The sequence below is a fragment of the Lynx canadensis genome, chromosome E2 (genome assembly GCF_007474595.2).
Source record: "Lynx canadensis isolate LIC74 chromosome E2, mLynCan4.pri.v2, whole genome shotgun sequence".
Lineage (NCBI taxonomy): Eukaryota > Metazoa > Chordata > Mammalia > Carnivora > Felidae > Lynx > Lynx canadensis.
The window spans coordinates 36,301,229-36,325,954 of NC_044317.1; the positions used below are offsets into that span (position 1 = coordinate 36,301,229).

General features: G+C 35.9%; 1 protein-coding gene and 1 long non-coding RNA gene across 4 annotated transcripts in view; one reads left to right on the plus strand and one right to left on the minus strand.

The window, feature by feature from the left end:
- The window catches only part of ITFG1 (integrin alpha FG-GAP repeat containing 1), a 336,603-nt gene that overhangs the window by 180,377 nt on the left and 131,500 nt on the right, over positions 1-24,726 (plus strand). The gene's annotated exons all lie outside the window — the stretch shown is intronic.
- On the minus strand, positions 7,391-24,032 carry LOC115502599. The gene is made up of 3 exons (XR_003965145.1): positions 23,910-24,032; positions 19,756-19,869; positions 7,391-7,429 (listed from the first exon to the last, which is right to left on the minus strand). It is a non-coding gene; the product is annotated as an uncharacterized LOC115502599 (long non-coding RNA).

Sequence of the window (24,726 nt, forward strand, 5' to 3'; positions counted from 1 at the left end):
GAAACAGACAAGGGACTTGGACAAACATTTCTCCAAAGAAAATATACAGATGGCCAATAACCACATGAAAAGATGCCTAACATCATGAAGCACTAAGGAAAATCAAATCAAAGCCTTAATAATATACCACTTCACATGAGTTAGGATGGCTATTATTTTAAAAAGAAAGGAACAAATTTTGGCGAGGAGGTGGAAAAATCGGAACACTTGTGCATTTCTGGTGAGAATGTAAACTGTAGCTGTTATGAAAAACAGTATGATGGTTCCTTAGAAAATTAAAAATAAAATTACCATATGATCCAGCAATTCCATTTCTGGGTATACAAAGGTATTGGACTCCAGCAAATATTTGTATACCACTTTCACAGCAGCACAACAGCCAAGGAGAAAGCAATCCATGAAACCATCAACAGATGAATGAATAACAAAACGTGGTGGGTAACACTGGAATATTATCAGCCTTAAAAAAAGGAAATTTTCTCACACGTTACAATATGCATGAGTCCTGAAGACATGCTAGGTGAAATGCCAGTCACCAAAGGACAAATACTATATGATTCTACTTATATGAAGTACCTACATAGTCAAATTCATAGAAACAGAAAGTAGAATTGTGGTTACCAGGAGCTGAGAGGAGTGAAGAAACCGTGTTTAATGCATACAGTTTCAGTTTTTGAAGATGAAAAAAGTTCTAGAGATGGATAATGATGATGATTGCATACCACTGTGAATGTATATGAAGCTACTGAACTGTATACTTTAAAATTGTTAAAATGATCATTTTTTATATATATATCATTATTTATATTTTCCTCAACATATAGTACAATATTAAGAATGTTATCTACATGTGCAAAACTGGAGGCATTTTAATGTATATAATATAGGAGAGGGAAAAAAAAACTCAGTCTTCTAATAACCTTGAAAATACCTAAAATATTCTTGTAATCAACTAAACTGATATATATGGGTTTTTTCTTCTAAATCTTTGTATTATTTTAGTTTGTGAAGGTATCTTGTCTCTTATGCAAGTTATATTTGTTCACGTATTCATTCACTTAGAAAATAAATAGTGCTGGGAATTTTTTTCAGGTGTTAGAGCAAGAACAAAAAAAGACAAAGCTCTTGCCTCTCATTGGGCTTTACCTTCTAGTAGTTGGGGCTGAGGCCAAGATGTCTACTTTAATTTAGGTGTGTCAAATAAGGAATTGCCAAAGTAATAACATTTGAGATTAAGCTCAAATTATAATAAGGAGATATTCACATGAGAACTACTTAACATCATAAAACCTGATCAGTAATTTACGTATTGAACAAATTTTGTTGAGGATGTACCGTATTCTTGGCCCTCTTGTATACTTGGAAAATAACAGCATGAAATTAATAGAATCCCTAATTTCCTAGGATTGACATTATAATGGAAAGAGCAGATTACAAATATATGTAAATATAAAATGTGCAAAATAAATGCCAAGAAAAACAAAATTAAGCAAGGTAATATGTCACAGAGTAGAAGGAGAGGACAGTGAAAACATGGTAGATAATTTTGGACATAGAAATCAGGTGATGCCTTCTTGTGGAGGTGACATTTGAGCAGAAACCTGAATTCAATGAGCAAGAAGTCATGGGACTATCTAGTTAAAGAACACTGTGAGTAGAGGAAAAAGGTCCTGAAATACCATGTTAGAATATTCTGCGAAAGTGAGTGTGGCTGGAATGAGTAATCCAGAAAACTATAGGAAATGAGGCCAGAGAAATAGAAAGAAGCCTCATGATTTATAGCTTTATGGACAATAGTCAGGCTTTGGATTTTACTTGAAGTATCATAGGACCACTTTAGAGGATTTGAAAAGATACAGGATTTAAGTTTTAAAAGAATCATTTCTGATTATTCTTGCTACTGTTTGGAGAATGGGCTTAGGTGAGGTTGAGCAAGATTTGAATAAGGGAGACCAATTAGGAGGCTGCTGCACAACTATAGATAAGAGATAGTGGTGACTAAAATTGATAGCAGTGAAGGTATGGGACAGTGATAAGTTTTGCTAATATATTTGAAGGTAGAACCAACATGTGTCTTATGAATTGGATGTAAAGTCTAAGAGAATGAGAGGAGCCCTGACTAACTGGTTGAATGGGGTACCATTTCCTGATATGGGGAGCAGTAGAGGGAAGCAGTTTGGGGCACTGAAGAAAGGATTATGTAGATCTGTTTTGGATATGCTTTGGTTGGAATGTTCATTAACCACCCCAGAAGAGTTGTTGTATAGATAGCTAGATATGTAAAAAGAAGCTCAGGAGAGATAATTCAAAGCTGTGTTTGAAAAAAAAAAAAAAAATGAAGGATCAGCTTATATATAATATTTAAAACTTTAAGATTGAATGAGATAATTTAGGGAATTGGTATAGCTAGAGAAGTAGTATCATAACTGAGTTATAGAGCCCTCAACATTTACAAGTTACAAACAAGAAGTAGCTAGCAAGAGACTTGAGGAGGTGTGGCCAGTGGAGAAAACCATCAGTACTACTCTTTCAATGAGAAGAACCACTAAACAATCAGCAAGATATAAAAGAATTGGGCAGTGCTATTACCCAAGATCTAATTCCCATTTACAGAGGGCTTCATGCAACAGTGGAAGAATACACATTCTTTTCATGTGACCACATGGAACATTTACCAAGATAAAACATACCTAAATAGATTTACCTGTACAACATATGACCATGATGGAATTAAACTAAAAGTCAATTAAAGATAACAGGAAAGTCTCTGAACACTTGGAAATTAAACAACACGTTTCTAAATAGTATGTTGGTCAAAGAGGAAGTCTGAAGGAAAATTTTTAAATGTAGTGAACTAAATGAAAATGAAAATACAACATATTAAAATCTGTGGGATACAAACAAAGCAATTCTTACGAGAAAATTTACAGCACTAAATACATTAGAAAAGAATAGAAAAAGAAAGCAAACTCAAAGCAGACAGAAGGAAGGAAATAATACAGATAAAGAAGAATTCAATAAAATTTAAAACAGTAAAACAGTAGATATAGTCAAATCAAAAGCTGGTTCTTTGAGGGATGTCTGGGTGGCCCATCAGTTAACATCTGATGTTTGATTTCAGCTCAGGTCATGATTCCAGGGTAGTGGGATCAAGCACCATGTTGGGCTCCCACTGAGCGTGGAGTCTGCTTAAGATTCTCTCCCTCCCAGGGGCAACTGGTTGGCTCAGTCAGTTAAGCGTCCAACTTTGGCTCAGGTCATGATCTCATGGTTCATGGGTTCGAGCCCGCATCCGGCTCTGTGCTGCCCCTCCCCCACTTGTGCTTTGTCTCTCTGTGTCTCAAAAATAAATACACATTAAAAAAATTTTTTTTAAAGATTCTCTCCCTCCTTCCCTTTCTCCCCCTCCCTCATTTGCATGCACACACGCTTGCTCTCTCTCTCAAACAATTTTCAAAAAAAATTGTTTTAAAAATTTCTTAAAAATGGTTATTTGAAAAGATTAGTGATCTAAACAAAACTGATTTAAAAAAAAAAAGAGAGAAGTGATAGAAAATACCAATAATTAAAAAGAGGCTGTCACTACAGACCTCACAGACTTTTATAGGATAATAAGAGATGACTGAACAACTCAACATGCACAAATTGACCTTGAATATAATGGATCAATTCTTTGAAAACTGCAAACTACCAAAACTCACCCAAAGTGAAGTAGATGATATTAACCATTGTATAACTGTTTTTAAAATCCATCTTTTTTGTAGAAGCCTTCTGAAAAAGGAACCTCCAGATCAAGATGGTTTCATTGACAGAGTCAACTCATTTTAAGAGACCTACATTACCTTGATACCAAATTACAGAATCCAAAAAATAAAACTACAAATATCCTTCATGAAGAATGCAAAATTACCAAGCAAAGTATTAGCAAATTAAATCTTTTTGATTCTCAATATCAGTTGAGTGTCCCCAATAATTCAGTCCTGTTCTGACACAAACTACCAGGGGTTAGTTTAGACTGCACAGGTTTAAGGGTTCAGTCTCATGGGAATGCTCTTACTTCAGATGCCAGTTGTAAGTCCCAGTCTCTAGACGCTTCAGCCTGACTTGGCTACAAATTCAAGGATTCCTACCACACCCATGACTTTCAGGATTGATAATTTGTTAGAACCACTTACAGAACTCGTGAAAATGTTATACTTACTATTGGCTTATTACTAATACAAATTAATAGCCAGATACAGAGGTATGTAAGTCAAAGTCCAAGCACAGGAGCCTCTGACCCCATGGAGTTGAGGTGAACCACCCTAATGGTATGTGGTTATGTTAACCAATTTGGATGTCCTCTGAAACATGTTGCTTAGGGGTTTTATGGAGTTTTCCTTGTTTAGGCATGATTAAGTCATTGGCCATTGTTGATTTACCCTAGTTTCTGTCCCTCTCCTTCCTGGAGGTTCCAAGGCTTATTCTTTCTGGCATCTAACCCCATCCTGAAGGCATAGAAGGCCCCACCAAGAGTCATTTCACTAGCATAGACTAAGAGGTTTGTGTTGAATAGCAAAAAATGCTTCTGTCAACAGGAAATTCCAAAGGTTTTAGGCACTCTGTGCAAAGAACAGGACATATATTTTCTGTTATGTCACACAATTCCAGCATTGTATCAAAAAATAATATCACAATCAATACAAATTAAAACCACAATGAGATACCACCTCACAACAGTCAGAATGGCTGAATTAACAACTCAGGCAACAACAGATGTTGGCAAGGATGCAGATAAAGAGGATCTCTTTTGCACTGCTAGTGAGAATGTAAACTGGTGCAGCCACTCTGGAAAACAATGGAGGTTTCTCAAAAAATTAAAAATAGAACTACCCTACAACCCAGCAATTGCACTACTAGGTATTTATCCAAGGGATACAAGTGTTCTGTTTTAGAGGGACACATGCACCCAATGTTTATAGCAGCACTGTCAACAATAGCTAAAGTATGGAAAGAGCCCAAATGTCCATCAACAGATGAATGGATAAAGAAGATGTGGTATACATACATACACACACACACACACACACACACACACACAATGGAGTATTACTTGGCAATCAAAAAGAATGAATCTTGCCATTTGCAACAATGTGGATGGAACTAGAGTGTATTGTGCTAAGTGAAATTAGAGAAAGACAAATACTATATGACTTCACACATGAGGAATTTAAGATACAAAACAGATGAGCGTAAGGGAAGGGAAGCAAAAATAATATGAAAAAAAGGAGGACAAAACGTAAGAGACTCTTAAATACAGAGAACAAACTGAGGGTTGCTGGAGGAGTTATGGGTGGGGGGGTGAGGTAAATGGGTAAGGGGCATTAAGGACGACACGTTGGGATGAGCACTGAGTGTTATACATAGGGGATGAATCAATGGAGCCTGCTCCTGAAATCATTATTGCACTATATGCTAACTAACTTGGATGTTAATTAATTAATTAATTAATAATAAATAAACTTTGAAAAAAAACTTTAATAAACTATCCCCAAAATGATTGCTTAAAAAATAAAAAAGAATGTCATGACCAACTAGAGTTTATTCTATGAATGCAGGGTTGGTTTCATATTCAAAAATTGTTATAGTCTTCCATTTACTACTCTAAATGAGGAAAAATCATGTCAATTAACATAGAAAGGTCATTTGACAAAATCCAGCAATCATTCATGATATGAACTCACAGAAATAAGGGAACACAGGGAATTTTGTCAACTTGATAAAGAACTAGAAAAAATCTGCAGTTAATCCTATACTTAATGGTGAAAGGCAGACTAATGGTTTCTCCTTAAATTGGAAAAAAAGCAAATATGTGTACTCTTAACAATCAATCTCATTAAACACATTACTGGAAATCTTTCCCTGTGCAATAAGGCAAGAAAAGGAAATTGGAAAGGAAGAAATTAAAATTCCTTTATTGTAGATGACATGATTGTGTAGAAAATTTAGAAGCATGAAGGAAAAAAAAAAACCTCATGTAATAAAGAGTTTTGGAAACTTGCAGGATATGGGACCGATATTTTTTTTTTAAATGTATATACTGGCAACTACCAGTTGGAAACAGCAATGAACAATAGAATGCAGTTTAAACTAGAAAAACCAGAGACACCTATGTGGCTCAGTTGGTTAAGTATCCAACTCTTGATTTCAGCTCAGGTCATGATATCCAACTCTTGATTTCAGCTCAGATCATGATCTCATGGTTCGTGAGATCAAGCCCCACATTGGGTTCTGCACTGACAGAACAGAGCATGCTTTGGATTCTCTTTCTCCCTCTCTCTGCCCCTCCCTCTCTCACTCTCTCAAAATAAAAGAAATAAATTAAAATTAAATAAAATAGAAGAACAAGATTCTTAAATATAAATAAAAGTAAGTATCTATATGCCAGTAACTCCAAAATGCTAATGAAAGAAATCAAAGAAGACTGAATGAAGAGACATGACATTGTTGTTTTGGAAAACTTAACAGAGCAAAGATATTGTTTCTCTCCATCTCCCCAAAGATTTAATGTCATTCCTATCAAAATCCAATAGGATTTTTTAGAAAAACTGACTATAACTTATGTGGAAAGACAAAAGAGCAAGAATAGCCAAATCTGTTTTGAAAAAGAAGAAAATTGTTGGAATCACAGTACCTAAGTAGAAGATTTTACTATATAGTAACAGTAGTATTGGCAAAGCAATAGATAGGTCAAAGATCACATAGATAAGTGAAACTAGTTATAAAGTCGGACTAGTACACCAAACTGATTTTTGACAAAAAGTGCAGTAGCATTTCAGTGATGAAGTCATTGTCTTTTCAACAAAAGGTATTGAATCAATTGGACATCCATAGGCAAAAATGAAGAGTCACCTTGGCCCCAAACTTCACACATTATATGGAAATTAATTCAAAATGACCATAAATATAAGTGTAAAATGTAAAACTTTTGGAAGAGTACAGAGAAAATTTTTGTGACCTAGAGTTAATTGAAGAGCTCTTACACATAACATCAAAAAAAAAAAAAAAGAGTTAATAAAAGAACAAAACTGGAGCACCTGTGTGGCTCAGTTGGATAAACATCTGACTCTTGATTTCAGCTCAGGTCATGATCTCATGAATCATGAGATCGAGCCCCCCATACAGCTCTGTGCTGACAGTGCAGAGCCTGTTTTCCCTCTCTCTCTGCCCCTCCCCTGCTCACTCTCTCTCTCAAAATAAATAAGCATTAGGAGGGGCGCCTGGGTGGCTCAGTCAGTTGAGCATCCGACTTCTGCTCAGGTCATGATCTCGCAGTCTGTGAGTTCAAGCCCAACGTCGGGCTCTGTGCTGACAGCTCAGAGCCTGGAGCCTGCTTCCGATTCTGTGTCTCCCTCTCTCTGCCCCTCCCCCGTTCATGCTCTGTCTCTCTCTGTCCCAAAAATAAATAAACGTTAAAAAAAAAAATTAAGAAAAAAAGAACAAAACTGGGAAGTTGATCTTTATCAAAATTTAAAAGTTTTGCTTCACAAAAGATATTGTTAAAGGGATTTTTTTTTTTTAAGCCACAGACTAGGAGAAAATATTTGCATATCTCATACTCAAAAAGGACTTGTGTTCATAATAAATGAAGAACTCTAAACTCAATAGTAAGCAAAGAGTAAGATTCAGAATATAGCCTGGTTCCTAAAATTTTTATGTGGGCTAAACCTGGAATAAAGAAATTTCCAGGTTTTCATAAGTACTCACCATTTCTTAAGTTATCCTCTTATCATAGATTGTACATAGCTGTGCTGTCAGTGAGTATTTAGTGTGATGTTGATTTCTATTAGCTGATAGTCATCACTGTTTCAACTCTAGTTGCTGGGTTATTTTCCCCTCATGTATTGTATCACTCTCCCTTCCTCCCCATTACCACTACTGGTTTTTGCCTGCAGTAGCAGCATCAGAAATTCCAGAATATTACTTCCACAATTTTTTCCTATGCAGAAATATTTTTTATCTAAGCCTGAGTGTGACAGGTCTGTTTCAGAATAGCAGCCAAATTTCTGTTCAGGCAGGGATATAGAAAGAAGGCTCCTTGCCTCCTTTACCTTCTCTTCTCTTTTAGTCTTTCTCCCATTCCACCTGGACTCTGGGCACTTATGCATAATCTTCCATTTAGAGTATGGAATGAGGTAGCAATACTTGCCTGGTCTGTTTCTGAATCAGACTGACTAAACCAATCCTTATGTCTGGTAAGAAATTTGTAAATGACTTCTTCCATTCATCTGGCAAATCTCTGCTACTCTACGAAATCGTAGCTTTTTGTCACATTTGCTTCACATCATTCAAATACAGCTGACTCCTCTGTGAATGTTGTGTTCTCTCTCATGATTTGTGTATCTTTTATTTACATGTATTAATGCACTGACACTTTTATACATATAATCTCCCATTTGTAATCTATTATTTACTTTAAACAAACCCTACAAACAGTACTCTGGACCCACAAATGAATGGATATAAATGTTAGCTCTTCTTTAGACAGTGGCAGTATCAAGAAACAAGGAGAGGAAGGTATTTGAATAAATATTTGATATAAAGTTGAAACATATTTCTTCTGCCTTTTTCTTGTATATAATTTTGGGACCCTTTCACCTAAGATATACATTCTTATTGATTATAGGCAATTCTGAGCTGGAACTGGAAATGTAAGCTCCCTCCCAAATCTAAGAGCTAAAATAAACGTGTGCACATCACGCAGCCATCTCCTCACAGAATAATAAATGTAAATAATATACTCTTCAAAACGCAGCTTTGTTATTGTAGTGTGTGTTTTGTGTATGTACTAATTCTTCCAAATTCACTATGTATTTTACATTACAGCACACCTGAATTTGGTCTAGCCACAGTTCAATTGCTCAGTAGCCATCTGTGTCCTACTTGCTGCCATATGAGACAGCACAGTTTTGAACTAAATCATCTCATTCCTAACAGCCTGGAAATTCAAATTTGTAGCTACAAGTCTAATTTCATTTTTTTTACCACTTAATATTGGATATTAAAATGGTCATACCTTTAAGTTCCCAGGTGTTGGACTCATTGTAAATATATATTTTATGTTTAATTTTTATAACTAAGAAATAAAAATACATGGATTGTATTTCTAATAAATAAGCAAACTGGTTTTAATATAATTTTGTGTCCTTTATGACCTATGTGGTTCAATTAAATACAAAATCTAAAATTTTTTTATATTTTATTGTGTATAAACTACCATAATATTAATGATAAACACTGGCACTCAATAGACCCTTCCTATGGGACAAAATATTACAGAGTGGGGTAATTATATCCAGTTTAATATTAGAAATGTTTATGTAATATAAATAGATTATTTTATATGTAGTCTAAGCTTACTTGATCTTATTCAATAATACTGATACATCCAATGGCCATAAAGGTATTTTCCTGTATTTATCATAAAACTTTAACATTTTTTCCATATCACATGTAGGCTTTTAATCTACCAAAAATGTATTTTTGTGTATTGCATACATTAAAGGGATCTAATTATATTCTTCTTAGATAACTAATTGTCCCCATATTTATTTAGTCTCTTTTACCCCACTGATTTTAATGCCACGTTTGTCATATATCAAGTTGCTTTATATGCATGGTTCTGTTTCTGTGCCTTCTATTTTTGTGCCTTAGTTTGTCACTCTCTGTGCTGATTACACATTGTGTTAATTATTGTAGCTATAAGATAAGTTTTGATATCTGATAGAGAAAATGTTCCTGTGTGATTTCTTCCTTCAGAATTATCTTGATTATTCTTGTCCCTTTGTTTATCCACAGAAATTTAAAAACTAATTTTTCTTATCTGACTAAAAAATTATGTTGGGACTTGGATTGATATGATTACATTGTATTTACTGATCAATTTGTGATGAGTTGACATATTTGTGATTTTCAATCTTTCAGTTCATAACCTTTATTCATATTTTCCTTAAATATTCTGTAGGAATATTTTGAAATTACCTTCATAAAACTGCTATACATCTCTCATTAAATTGCCCCTTAATAGCTTAGAGATTTTGTTGTTACTGTGAATAAGATTTTTCTAGTAATTTTCTAATGATTATCATTGGTATATGACAAGACTTGAATTTGATGTGTAGATCTTCTGTTCACCAATCTTGCCTTATTCTTTTATTCTTATAGTTTATATATTCTGTTGGATTTCCCATGTATATAATCATTTCACTTGAAAATAAGGATAGTTAGTTCTCTTGCTATAGAATTGTTTTAACTCTTCTTTCTTTTGTTGGTCTTACTGCATTGGCCACGATTCTCATTACATTGTTGAGTAGTAATGGTGTTGTCTGGCATCATTTCTTTGTTCATGATGATACATTATGTTTCTATTCAAAAGAATAGAAACTTATTAATATGAAACAGAAACTGGCATTATTTAGTAGAGTAAATGTAAGTACAGTATAGTATTCTTTTATTTTAAGTATTTTTCAAGTTACAGAAATTTAGAAAGTACAAATGAAAAATAAAAGGAGGAGTTAAGATGGCGGAGAATTAGGGAGATCCTAAGCTTGCCTCATCCCTTGAACACGGCTCGATAAATATCAAATCATTTTGAATACCCAAGAAATCCATCTGAGGACTGAGAGAGCAAATATGCACAACTAAAGGTGAAAAAACCACCACGTCATGGAAGGTAGGAACTGCAGAGAGTTGATTTGAGGCATGGAAGACATGCAATTGCTGCAATGGGAAGGGAGCCATGATCACAGAAAGAGAAGCAAGAAAGAAAGAGAAAGTAGAATTGCACGCAGAGAATCGCACAAGAAAAACTCTTCTCCAAAACTGTCAGCTAAGGAAAAGAGAGAGGAGGACTATATCAAGTTGTTATGAACAGTGAAACACAGAGTCTGAAATTTTGGAGGTCTGTGACATTGCCAGGGTGGTGCCTGGCAGCCTTACCACTGCTCTAATGAGGAAGGAGGGCATAGTCCAAGGATCCCCTGGGTACCATGGGGAGAGGAAGTTCCCCTGCTTGGAGTGCATTTGGGAGAGGGAGCGTGACCTCTCCAGGGGTGAGGGACCCAGTGGGCACCATTGAGCTACCCTCTTTGCTAGCATAGGATTACAGGCTATGGCTGAGGGCTGCAAGTCTTGGTGCCAGCCAGCTCTCTGCTGTGCTTTGCCATAAACTCCAGGCTGCTGCATAGTCTCGCAACTGATTTCTGAAACAAACTGGTAGGCGGCCACATGGCAGCAAGACCCTCCCCCATGGGGTAGACATGGGACCAAAGTGTACAGATCTCTACAATTTGGAGTTTCAGAACCCAGCTGTGCAATCTGAGATAAAGTACAGGAGTGCTTCACCACCTAGCAGGCAGACAAATCAGACACAGGCAGCATGAAGGCACATATCTTGACAGAGGCCAGGGACACAGGAGAAGTCCTTGTTTGCTCTTCTATGAAGGCTTCCTGAGGGGTGGCACAGGTGAGCTCCCCACTCCAAGGATGACAGAGCATGGCCATGCCATTTTCACCACCACCCCTCCCCCATCAACACTGACCGTATCTCACTTCAGTGAGAAAAATAGCACCACCAAGTGGAAGCTGGAGCCCTTTACACCAAGCCCTACCCACCTGCACCCTGCAGGCTCATATACTCTAAGGCAAGCCCACCTGAGAATCAGGTCAACAGGCCCTGCCCCCAGAACAGCAGCACAAACCTTTCACAGGAGCCAAGTCTACTGAGCATTGAGTGCTGTGAAACTTCTACTCTAGGGAAAATAGGATCTAGTTTCCTTTTTATTTTTATTTTTTAAATTTCTTTTAATTTTTCTTATTTTTTTATTATATATATTTGATTTTATTTTTTGGATCTAGCTTTTCATAAGCATAACAAAACATACCTACAATCTAGCTTTTTTTTTTCCTGGACAAAATGACAAGGTGAAGGAATTCACCCCAAAAGAAAGAACAGGAAGTAGGAGTAACAACCAGGGATTTAATCAATACAGATATAAGTAGGATGTCTGAATTACAATTTAAAACAACAATTATAAGCATACTAACTAGGCTTGAAAAAAGTGTAGAAGACACTAGAGACTCCCTTACTACAAAGATAAAAGAACTAAAATCTAGTCAGGCCAAAATTAAAAATGCTGTAACTGAGATGCAAACCCAAATAGATGCCATGACAACAAGCGTGGATGAAGCAGAGGAATGAATCAGTAATATAGAAGATAAAATTATGGGAAATAAGCTTAAAAGGAGAGGGAAAGAAAGGTATTGGATCACAAAGGTAGATTTAGGGAACTCACTGACTTCTTAAAACAGAATAACATTTGTATTCTAGGAGTCCAGAAGATGAAAAGAGAGGAAAAGGAGCAGAAGTTTATTTTAGCATATTGTAGATGAAAACTTCCCTAATCTGGGGAAGGATACACACATCAAAATCCAAGAAGCACCAAGAACTCACATTAGATTCAACAAAAGCTGGCCATTGCCAAGACACAGACAAGGAAAGAATCCTGAAATCAGCAAGGGAAAAACACCCTTAACCTATGAGGAAGGACAGATCAGGTTCACAGCAGATCTACAGAAACATAGGAGGCCAGAGTGAATGGCAGGATATGTTCACTATGCTGAATTGGAAAAATATGCAGCCAAGATTGGTTTATCCAGCAAGGCTGTCATTCAGAATGGGAGGTAAAGAGTTTCCCAGACAATCAAAAACAAAAGGAGTTCATGACCACTAAACCAGCCTTGTAAGAAATAAAAGGTGATTCTTTAAGTGGAGGGAAGAAAAGACAAAAAGCAACAAAGACTAAAAACAGAGAAGATCTCCAGAAACAGTGACTCTACAACTAACACAATGGCACTAAATTCATACCTTTCAGTAATCATTCTGAATATAAATGGACTAAATGCTCCAATCAAAAGACATAGGATATCAGAATGGATTAAAAAAACAAGACTCATTTATATGCTGCCTACATAGGAACTCATTTTAGACCTAGACACCTGCATACTGAAAGTGAGGGGTTGGAAAAGCATCTATCATGCAAAGGATGTCAAAAAAATGCCAGAGGGGTGCCTGGGTGGCTTACTGGGTTGAGCGTCCAACTCTTTATATCAGCTCAGGTCAATGATCCCAGGGTCATGGGATCAAGCCAGGCATCAGATTCTGCACTGATCATGGAGCCTGCTCATAATTGTCTCCATCTCTCTCTCATTCTCCCTCCCTCCCTCTCTCTCTCTGGTAAAAAAAAAAAAAAAAAGAAAAAGTAAAGTAAAAGAAAAAAAAAAAAGAAAGAAAAAGAAAACCAGAGTACCCATACTTTATCATACAAACTAAATTTTAAAACAAAGACCCTAGGAGCAGCTGGGTAGCTCAGTAGGTTGAACATCCAACTTCAGCTCAGGTCATGATCTCGCAGTTCGTGATTTGAAGCCCCATGTGGGGCTTTGTGTTGACAGCTCAGAGCCTGGAACTTGCTTTGGATTCTGCATCTCCCTCTCTCTGCCCTCCCCTGTTCGCACTCTGTCTGTCTGTCTGTCTGTCTCTCTCTCTCTCTCAAAAAATAAACACTAAAAAAAAAAAAAGATTGTAACAAGGGATGAAGGTGGGCATTACATCATAATTAAGGGGTCTATCCATCAAGAAGATCTAACCATTGTAAATAATTATGCCCCTAACAGGAAGTACCCAGATTTATAGATCAATTAATAAACATAAAGAAACTCATTCATAATAATACAATAATAGTAGGGGGCTTTATCACCCTACTTACAGCAACGGACAAAACATCAACAAGGAAATAATGGCTTTGAGTGACACATTGCACCAGATGGACTTAACAGGTATATTCAGAACATTTCATCCTATAGCCACGTTCTTTTCAAGTGCGCATGAAATATGCTCCAGAGCAGATCACATACTGGGTCACAAATCAGTCCTTAACAAGCACAAAAAGATCGAGATCATACCATGCATATTTTCTGACCACAATGCTGTGAAACTTGAAGTCAACCACAATAAAAATTTTGAAAAGACCACACATACACAGAGGTTAAAGAACTAAAAACTGAATGGGATAACCAGGGAATTAAAGGATGAAATTAGAAAGTACATGGAAACAAATGAAAATGAAAACACGACAGTCTAAAACCTTTGGAATGCAGCAAAACCAGTCCTAAGAAGGAAGTATTTTATAATATAGGTCTACATCAAGAAGCAAGAAAAGTCTCAAACACACAACCTAACCTTACACCTAAAGGAGGTAGAAAAGGAACAGCAAATAAAGCCTAAAGTCAGCAGAAGAAGGAAAATAATAAAGATTAGAGCAGAAATAAATGATATAGAAACAAACAAAAAACAGATCGGGTCAACACAATGAGCTGGTTCTTTGAAATAATAACATTGATAACCTCCTAGCCAAACTTACCAAAAAGAAAAGAGAAAGGACACCAATAAATAAAATCACAAATGAAGGAGAGATCACAGTCAACACCACAGAAATACAAACAATTATAGAGAATATTATGAAAAACTATATACCAACAAACTGGGTAATCTGGAAGAAATGGACAAATTCCTGGAATCATACAAACCACCAAAACTGAAACAGGAAGAAATAGAAAATCTGAACATAACCAGCAAAGGAATTGAATTCATAATCAAAGATCTCCCAACAAACTAAAGCCCAGAGCCAGATGGCTTCCCAGGGGACTTCTACCAGACATTTAAAGAAGAGTTAATACCTATTCCTCCCAAACCATTCCAAAAAAATAGATATGGAAGGAAAGCTTCCAAACTCCTATGAGGCCAGCATTACCTTGATTCCAAAACCAAAGACCCCACTAAAAAGGAGAATTACAGGACAATCTCCCTGATGGACAGGTATACAAAAATTCCTAAAAAGGTACTAGCAAGTCAAATCCAAAAGTACATTAAAAAAATTACTCACCATGATCAAATGGGATTTATTCCTGGGCTACAGAGCTGGTTCAACATTCACAAATAAATCACATTAATAAAAAAATTAAAAGAACTGTATGATCCTCTGAATAGATGCGGCAAAAGCATGTGACAAAATACAGCATCCATTCTTGATAACAGCCCTCAACAAAGTATGGATAGTTGGAACATACCTCCACATCATAACGGCCATATACTAAAGACCTACCATTAATATCCTCAATGGGGATAAACTGACAGCTTTTCCTCCTCAGTCAGGAACAAGTCAGGGATGTCCACTCTTACCACTGCTGTTTAATATAGTACTAGAAGTCTTGACTCACTAATCAGACAACAAAAAGAAATAAAGACATCCAAACTGGCAAGGAAGAGTTAAACTTTCACTATTTGAAGACAACATGATACTCTATGTAGAAAACCCAAAAGACTGCCAAATAATTGCTAGAAAGAATCCGCCAAATAATTGCTAGAACTAGTACATGAATTCAACAATGTCCCAGGATATAAAATCAATGTACAGGGGCACCTGGTGGCTCAGTTGGTTAGGCATCCAACTTCAGCTCAGGTCATGATCTTGCAGTTTTGTGAGTTTGAGCCCCATGTTGTGCTCTGTGCTGACAGCTCGGAGCCTGGATCCTGCTTTGGATTCTGTGTCTCCTTCTATCTCTGCCCTTCCCCCACTTGTGCTCTGTCTCTCTCTATCAAAAATAAATAAATATTTAAAAAATTTTAAATCAATGTACAGAAATCTGTTGTGTTTCTAAACACCAATAATGAAGCAGCAGAAAATGAAATCATGGAAATGATCTCATTTACAATTGCACCAAAAACAATTAGATACCCAAAGAGGTAAAAGATCTGTCCTCTGGAAACTACAGAACTCTTATGAAAGAAATTGAAGAGGACACAAATGCAAACACATTCAATGCTCGTAGGTTGAAAGAGCAAGCATTATTAAAATGTCTGTACCACCCAAGGCAATCTACACATTTAATGCAATCCCCATCAAAGTACCACCAGTAAATTTCACAGATCTAGAACAGACAATCCCAAAATTTGTATGGGATCACAAAACACCCCAAATAGCCAAAGCAATCCTGAAAAAGAAAAGCAAATCTGGATATATCACGATTCCAGATGTCAAAATACATGACAAAGCTGTAGTCAAGACAGTATGTAGTCATCAAGACATAGATAAAATGGAACAGATTAGAGAACCCAAAAATGGGCCCACAACTATAATCTACTAATCTTCAACAATGCATGAAAGAATATCCAATGGAAAGAGGTCTCTTCAGAAATGGAGCTGGGGAAACTGGACAGCAACACACAGGAGAATGAAATTGGCCAACTTACTTATACCATACACAAAAACAAATTTGAAGTGGATGAAAGACCTAAATGTGATACAGGAGACCATCAAAATCCTGGAAGAGAAAAAAGGCAGCAACCTGTCTGACCTCGGCCAGAGCAACTTCTTATTTGACATGTCTCCAGAGGCAAGGGAAACAAAAGCAAAAAATGAACTATTGGGACTTCATCAAGATAAAAAAACTTCTGCACAGCAAAGGCAACAATCAACAAAACTAAAAGGCAGCCAACAGAATGGGAGGAGATATTTGCAAATGCCATACCAGATACAGGGTTATTATCCAAAATCTATAATGAACTTATCAAACTCAGCACCCAAAAACAAATAATCCAGTGAAGAAATGGGCCGAAGACATGAATAGACACTTTTCCAAAGAAGACATCCAGATGGCTAATAGACACATGAAAGGATGCTCCACATCACTCATCATCAGGGAAATACAAATCAAAACCACAATGCAGCACCACCTCACACCCGTCAGAATGGCCAAAATTAACAACACAAGACACAACAGATGTTGATGAGGATGCAGAGAAAGGGGAACCCTCTTGCACTGTTGGTAGGAATGCAAATTGGTGCAGCCACTCTGGAAAACTGTATGGAGGTTTTCAAAAAGTTAAAAATAAAACTACTCCATGACCCAGCAATTGTACTATTAGGTATTACCTAAAGATACAAAAATACAGATTTGAAGGGGTACATGCATCCCAGTGTTTATAGCAATATTATACAAATGGCCAAACTACGGACAGAGCCCAAGTGTCCATCAACTGATGAATGGATAAAGATATGGGATATATATACAATGGAATATTATTCAGCCATCAAAACGAATGAAGTCTTGCCATTTGCAACAGCATGGATGGAGCTAGAGTGCATTATGCTAAGTGAAATAAATCAGTCAGAGACAGACAAATACCATATTAGTTCACTCATATGTGGGATTTAAAAAACAAAACAGATGAACATATTGGAGGGGGGAGAAAAGCGAAGAGGGAGACAAACCATAGGACTCTTAATAATAGAGAACAAACAATGATAGAGGGTGATGGAGGGGTGTGGGTGGGGGATGGACTAGACGGATGATTGATATTTAGGAGGGCACTTGTTATGATGAGCACTGAGTATTGTATGTAAGAGATGAATCACAGAATGCTACTCCTGAAACCAATATTGCACTGTATGTTAACTAACTAGAATTTAAAGAAAATTTTGAAAAAGAAAAAAAAAACTAAATTAAAAGCACCCATAATGACATCATCCACAGATGATCACTATTTGCATTTTGGTCTATGGCAGAATCATAATTTAGGCTTGGAAATCAGTCTGAAAAAGGCAAAATTACTCTTGAAAATTCATTAAATCACCCATAAATGTATGTATGTGTATGTGTGTGTATTTGTATATGGATTTGTGTAATCCATGTTAACACATATATATTGTGAAGTGAAATAGAAAATACATATGAAAATGCATTTCTCTAGCCTTTTTACTATATTTCTGGAATTATTGGACAGCATATATATTAATCTCTCAGTCTGTGAAGCATTATACATATAGTAGAATTTAGGACCTTAAATGTGTGTGTGTGTGTGTGTATGTGTGTGTGTGTGTGTGTGTGTGTGTGTGTGTGTGTGTATCAACTCCAGTATGTAAATGATGTTCACTCCACTGACTTGAGCACTTGTGCTTGTTTAAGGTACAACTCCATCATATGAAAAGGTACCATATTTTATAAATATCTATTTTTGTATATTTGCTTGCATTTTGGTTTAGATTCATGATTGGCATTTCACAGAAGATGCCCTTTATAATGCAAAAGCAGCAATTTAAGAAATATAATAGCAGAGAAGAGGCCTCAGATTTTCACATTCCAAGAATGTATAGTATTCATTCTTAGTCCTTTCAGGAAGTGGACAACTAATGTCAACTAAACAAAGGAGAATAACATCAAAAGATTTAGGAACATGAATCCATGCAAGGGAAACTATTAAAATAACAGAAATCTGGTATATAAAACCCATGTTAACTTTTAAAATGCTTTTTAAATGTTTTTAGGTCTTAGAAACTCCTTCCCTCCCTTCCGAATAAGTGAACATCAGAAGCCAAGCAGATCACCAGAGTGAGAATAGAACATATTTGTCATTTTTCATATGCTATAGACTTTGAAATAGAGTTCTAAAGGGCAAGGAGAAACCATGGACTGACCAAATCCAGGCTCCTATTTTTATCAAAACTGAAGTATTTAAATACACTTCCTCAGGTTTTTTCCCATTGAACATAAAGTGAACTCATGGTCTTTTCCACAGTAGTTCAAGACTCTACATTTTCAACCACTTATTATTTGTTAGCATGATTAGCCTAACACGGGAGTCATAGTTAATATTTTCCATAAAGTTTCATTATCATCGGTATGCCATTACCTGGCAGTTTTAAAGCCATCATTATCCCAAGAACAGAGAATTTTATCTTACTTTTGAGTAATGGTAAAAAGTAACTTAAGATGATGAACTTAAATCTTAAGTTTGGTCACTTAGGGTCACTCAGGGCCAAGAAAGACCTGACTAGGAAAAAGTTTTCAGTTTTATAGAAGCACTAATTGTGTTATATCTGCTTTTTCTTTCAAAGTTTTAGTTAATTATCTAAATGTTTTGTCCTCTGCTTAATAAAGGGTTTAATAGGTGATTATATACACAGTCCTGGTTTAATCTTATTTTAATGTATTCTCATTGATGGGACAATGCCCTTTTTTAAAGATACATAATTATCTTAACTCAGCATGTTATCAGACTGTTCCCAAGAAGATAAAATTGAACTTAAATGTGATTAGTTCTTTTGTCTCACAGGTAATCAAGTACTTTGGATTTCTTATCTTTCATGAACTAATGGACATTTCACAGTTGGTTTTAGAATGTGATGTAAAAAGAAAATATGCCTGGTGCCAATACAGTTTGTTTTCCTTGATTGAATTTCATTGGTATCCCCAAATACAAATGAATATGACTGATATTTATCTAAAAACAATACATACAGATGAATCAGTTGTCCAAAGAAGCCATCTTCATAGAATAGGCATTTCTTTACTGATGTTTAAAACACTTCAAAAATTCTTCTGTAATAATTGCCTATATGGGAATTGACTACTAATGGGTATGGGATTTTATGTGAGCATGATGAAAATAATCTCAAATTTGATAATGCCAATGGTTGTATAACCTTATGAATATACTACACTACTAAATTGAACACTTTAAAATAGTGAATTTTATGATGTATGAATTATATTTCAATAAAAATAAGTCCATTAAAGAGTCAGGTTTACATAAGTCTCACTGCTTCATATATACTTTGATTTTGTACAAATATTATACTAACGAACCTATTTACTGACCTTAATAATAATACCTAAGTTCACATTTACTGCTCACATTGAAGATTTACCATCACTGAAGATCACAGAAGACTCAGCAGTTTCTGACGGCATCCTCAAAGAGGAATCACATAGCTGTAAGCAATGACATTGAAATAAGTGTAGAGCATTACTAGGAGCTTACCTGGAGGATGCAAGATTTGTGTGTTCTGAGATTGCTTTTTTATAAAAATGAGTCATATCAACTTGTCACTTTCAGTCTTTTCTTGTGCAACAATCCAAGGCTAGTCTGGGCTTTGTCAGGTATCTCAGTAGGCAGACCAGAGAAATATTTGACTGTCTTCAGATTCAGAGTGTTATTGGGGGTAAAGTCCATTGGGGGTAAAGTAAGCTACATCTCCACCATTTTCCTTTGTTTCTAACTTATTTGGTCACTTCTAAAATAGAGAAACTTAGGAGAAACAGGCTTAACAATAAATTAAGTTTTAGTGTGTATTTTTCTTATTACAAAAGCATTACTTATAAACTTTTACTTAAATATTTATTGAGTGCCTATTGTATTGAAGCAGACTTTGGATGCTGAAGATACAAGTGTGAATAAGAGAGATAAATTTGCGAAAGGTAGGCAATAAACAAGCAAATCAAAAATAGGAAAAATATAAAGTAGTGCTAAGACTATGCAGTGAATTAAAATAGGTGATGTGAGAATGACTGGGGACTATAAGAAAATACTGTTTTCTGCTTACTACAGAAATATAAGTACATATCAAAAGAAATAAAGTAAAACATGCTTAAAACCCTGCCTACCAAGAGACAACCACCATTAATCTTGGGTATGTATCCATCTTGGGTATGTATCCTTCCAAAACCTGCTCTAAGTCTCTGTGTGCTCACGAGTGTGTGTATGAGTATGTGCATGGTGTTCCATTTGTATTACAAAACAAGATCATACTATTAATACTGTTTTGTGACATGTTTTCTCACTTAATGTATTATGAACAATTTTATGTCAATAATAATTACTTTTGTAATATTTTAATTGTAAAATATTCCATTGGGTTGATTTAACCAATCTTTAGTAATTGAATGCTTGCACTGTCATGCAGCATAATTCAAAAAAAAATCACATGAGATGTATTTAGCTAAAGTTCACATATTCAAAGAAATCATTTCTAATGTTGAATGACATGTTCTCTCAATCACAGGGTTTTGGTTTTTTTTGTTTTACCCTTTATCTGCCCCCAAGGACATTCTACAAGGTGGAATCTTCAGCTGTTGACACTTCTTAACTGTATTTCTCTCCTGGGCTATTCCATTCAGATTTATAGCACAAGTTATCTTAACCTCTAAGTGAATAACTCCCAGATCTGTATCTCACACCTTGTCTTGTCTGTCATGTAGATATCCAACCATAATCATAGTTCCCCTTCTCTTTACATCCAACCCTTGCTCATAATTCCCAGTTTACTGCAAAGATATTATCATGGCCCCTATCATTTTAGCCTAGAAAAGTTAAATTACCTTTCTTTTCCATCATCACTGCCACCTCCCTGGATCAAGTCACTTTGTCCCTACCTAGAATTACTGTAACAGTTTCCTCATCGATTCTCTGTCCCTCTGTGATGCCATCTCCATTTCAATTCCGTCTGGATCCTCTGGATCTTTGCACCCTTTGTCTTCAAAATCTTCTCATTCCACCCTCTTTCCTTCATTCTTTAAGTAATTGCAAGTCTCTCCAGAATTTAAAAAAAAAATTTGTGACTCTGGACAATCTCTACTATAATCACTTCAGATTCACCTGTCATTTTAGCGTCAACCCACTCCACTCTACTAAATATCTCATTCAGCCCCAATGACTTCTAATTGACAAATCCAGTGAGCACTTAGTCTTTATGTCACCAGATTCTTGCCTACTGTTGGTTGTTGATGATTTACTCCTAAAATTCTTCTGGTCTTCTCTGTACCCTCTCTAACTGCTCCTATACCATCTCTTCTGAGAACCCCTTTTCATCTGGGCCACTGTAACTACTGGTGTTTCTTGGGGTTGCATTCTCAGCCCTTTGTTCTCCTGCCTGTTCATCACCTACTTTGGCTATTCTAAATGCCACTTATAAGCTTAAGACTTTTAAATCCCTTTATCTAGGCCTTATACCTGTGTATATTAGTGCCTAATAGATCTTCCCCTGAAAGCTGTACCTATGGCACCCCAAACCTGAAAGTATCTTCTCTCCCTGAAACCTGTTCATAGTGTACTGTTTATCTCAGGTGGTGGTACCATCACTTACATTATTCAAACCAGAAATGTGGAGGTCGTCCTTCATTTCCCTCTTTCCTCATTTCCTCTTTCCCTTTCCCCTACATCTAAACCAGAACTGGTATAATTTCCTAACATATCCTTGTTCCTTTTGCATGTGTACTTTATAAATTGTGTTATATCCATGAATTTCTCATTCTTAAAGTCTGAATATCCAGTTTTTGGTCTCACCCAACTAACAAATAAAATGATCACATTTTATATTTCATTTTTCATAATAAAAAATTACATATAATAATAACTAGAAAGAAGATAATGTAGCGGCTACCAAGTTGGCCAGTATAAAGAACATCTTTGAATAAAGATATATTAAGACATGGCAAAATCTTTTCTAACCAATAATTTAACAGGAACGGTTAGCAGTAAGTTTTATATCCTGTTAAGTTTTGCCTTTCAGTTGGCCTTGCTCTACAAAAACATGCTTGCTTCCTCCTTTCATTCAAGAAACATTTTCTGTGCCCACTGAATCTTACATCCTAGATGCTGTTTGGGAAATAAATGTATTGCTTTTACCCAGAGCCCACATGAACTTTGTTCTGGATATCAAATTTATCATCTCTTTTGAATATCTCCAGTTGTAAGTCTGTATTACAGAAAGACTTCAATAATTTTTAGTATTTCAAAGTGGAAGTTTTACTTTGTTATATTAGCGTAGCCAAGGATTCTGCATTTACCAGTAGCTGGCAGCATGGTTTCAGAGCAGCAATTCAAAAATAAAAGAATTATTTTATTTTTAGAGTATGTCTAATGGACATATTTGTGTTTCTTAATTTGTATTTCTTCTGTGTATAGAGCTGCCTTTCTTAAGGTTTACACAGAAAGATAGACATACCCTCAAATTGAAGGTCTTTTCCTTCCATATGAGCCTAGGCTGATAATGAAATTGGGGAATTAAGAGGAAGAGAGTTAAGAACAATCTAGAAGAGCAGAACTCACTGGAGATAGAAATGACTAAAGTGGACACACAAGCTCTAAAAGCAGCCAGGGAGAAAATCAAACTTCAAGTTAAATGATCCATCAGCTACCTTTCTTAATGAGAAATAAGACAGATGCACACAGCATATTAACAACCTAGAATAAACCAAACTTTGTCAAGTGGTAATGTATCAAGAAACACCACCAATTTTATAGACTTGAAAGAGAAATTAAAACCAGACTCAAAAGGCTGCATGCTAGATGTGCAAATACCAGCCTATTCAGAGAAAAGGCATTTGATATGTGCATTTTACATGTTTATGTCTTTTAAACGTTTCCCATGGATTTTTTAATGGGTTAAAATTTTCTGCTATTCTGGGTTTTTTTATTAACATAAATTTTATTGAGATAGAATTCACACACTATACAATTCACCCATTACCTCTATATTCAGTGGCTTTTAGTATATTTAGAGTTGCGTATCCATCACCACAATCACTATTAGAACATTTTCATTACCCTGAAAAGAAGCCCCACGTACCTTAGTCAGTCTCCAATCTCACCAGCCCTAGGAAACCACTCATCTACTGTCTCTCTCTTTCTCTCTCTCTCTCTCTCTCTCTCTCTCTGTCTCTCTAGTTTTACCTATTCTGGTCATTTCATATAAATGCAATCAAATAATACATGATATTCTATGACTGGCTTGTTTGACTTGGAGTAATGGGTCCAGGTTCATCCATTCGGTAGCATGTTTTTCATACCAGTATTTCATTTCTTTCTGTTGTTGAATATATTCCATTGTATGGATTTACCACATTTTATTCATTCATCTAGTGAATGTGACATATGAGTTGTCTCTACTTTTTGGCTATTATGAATAATACTACTATCAACATTCATATATAAGTTTTTGTGCAGACATGTTTTCATTTCTCTTGAGACATACCTGGAAGTGGAATGGAGCTCTGTGTTTAACCATTTGAGGAACTACCAGAATGTTTTCCAAAGCAGCAGCACCATTTTACTTTTCCCCCAGCTGTGTATGAGGGTTCCAGCTTCTCCACAGCTTCACCAGCATTTATCTTTTTTATTATAGCTATCCTAATGAGTATGAAATATCATGTCATTGTGGTTTGCAGTTTCCTGATGACTAATGATTTTGAGCTTTTCATGTGCTTCTTGGCCATTTGTATATCTTCCTTTGATAGTTGTCCATTTATTTATTTATTTTAATATTTATTTATTTTGTGAGAGAGGGAAGAGAGAAAGAATCCCTACCTGGGCTCCACACTGTCAGCCCAGAGACCTACAAGAGGCACAGTCTCACAAACCATAAGATCATGACCTGAGCTGAAATCAAAGCCACCCAGACAATAATTGTCCATTTAGATCCTTTGCCCACATTTAAAATATAGGTATTTGCTTTTGTATCATTGAGATACAAGAATTCTTGGGGCACCTGGTGGCTCAGTCACTTAAGCATCCAACTGTATCAAACCCTATGCTGGGCTCTGCACTGACAGCACAGAGTCTGCTCAGGATTGTCTCTATCCTACTCTCTTTGCCCCTCCCTCACTCATGCTTTCTCTCTCACTTTCTCTCTCCAAATAAATAAATAAATAAATAAATAAATAAATAAATAAATTTTAAAAATTCTTTGTATCTTCTACATACAAGTCCCTTTTGTTAGATACGTGATTTGCAAAAATTGGCTCTTGGCCTGTGAATCATCTTTTCACTTTCTTGATGGTATCATTTGAGGC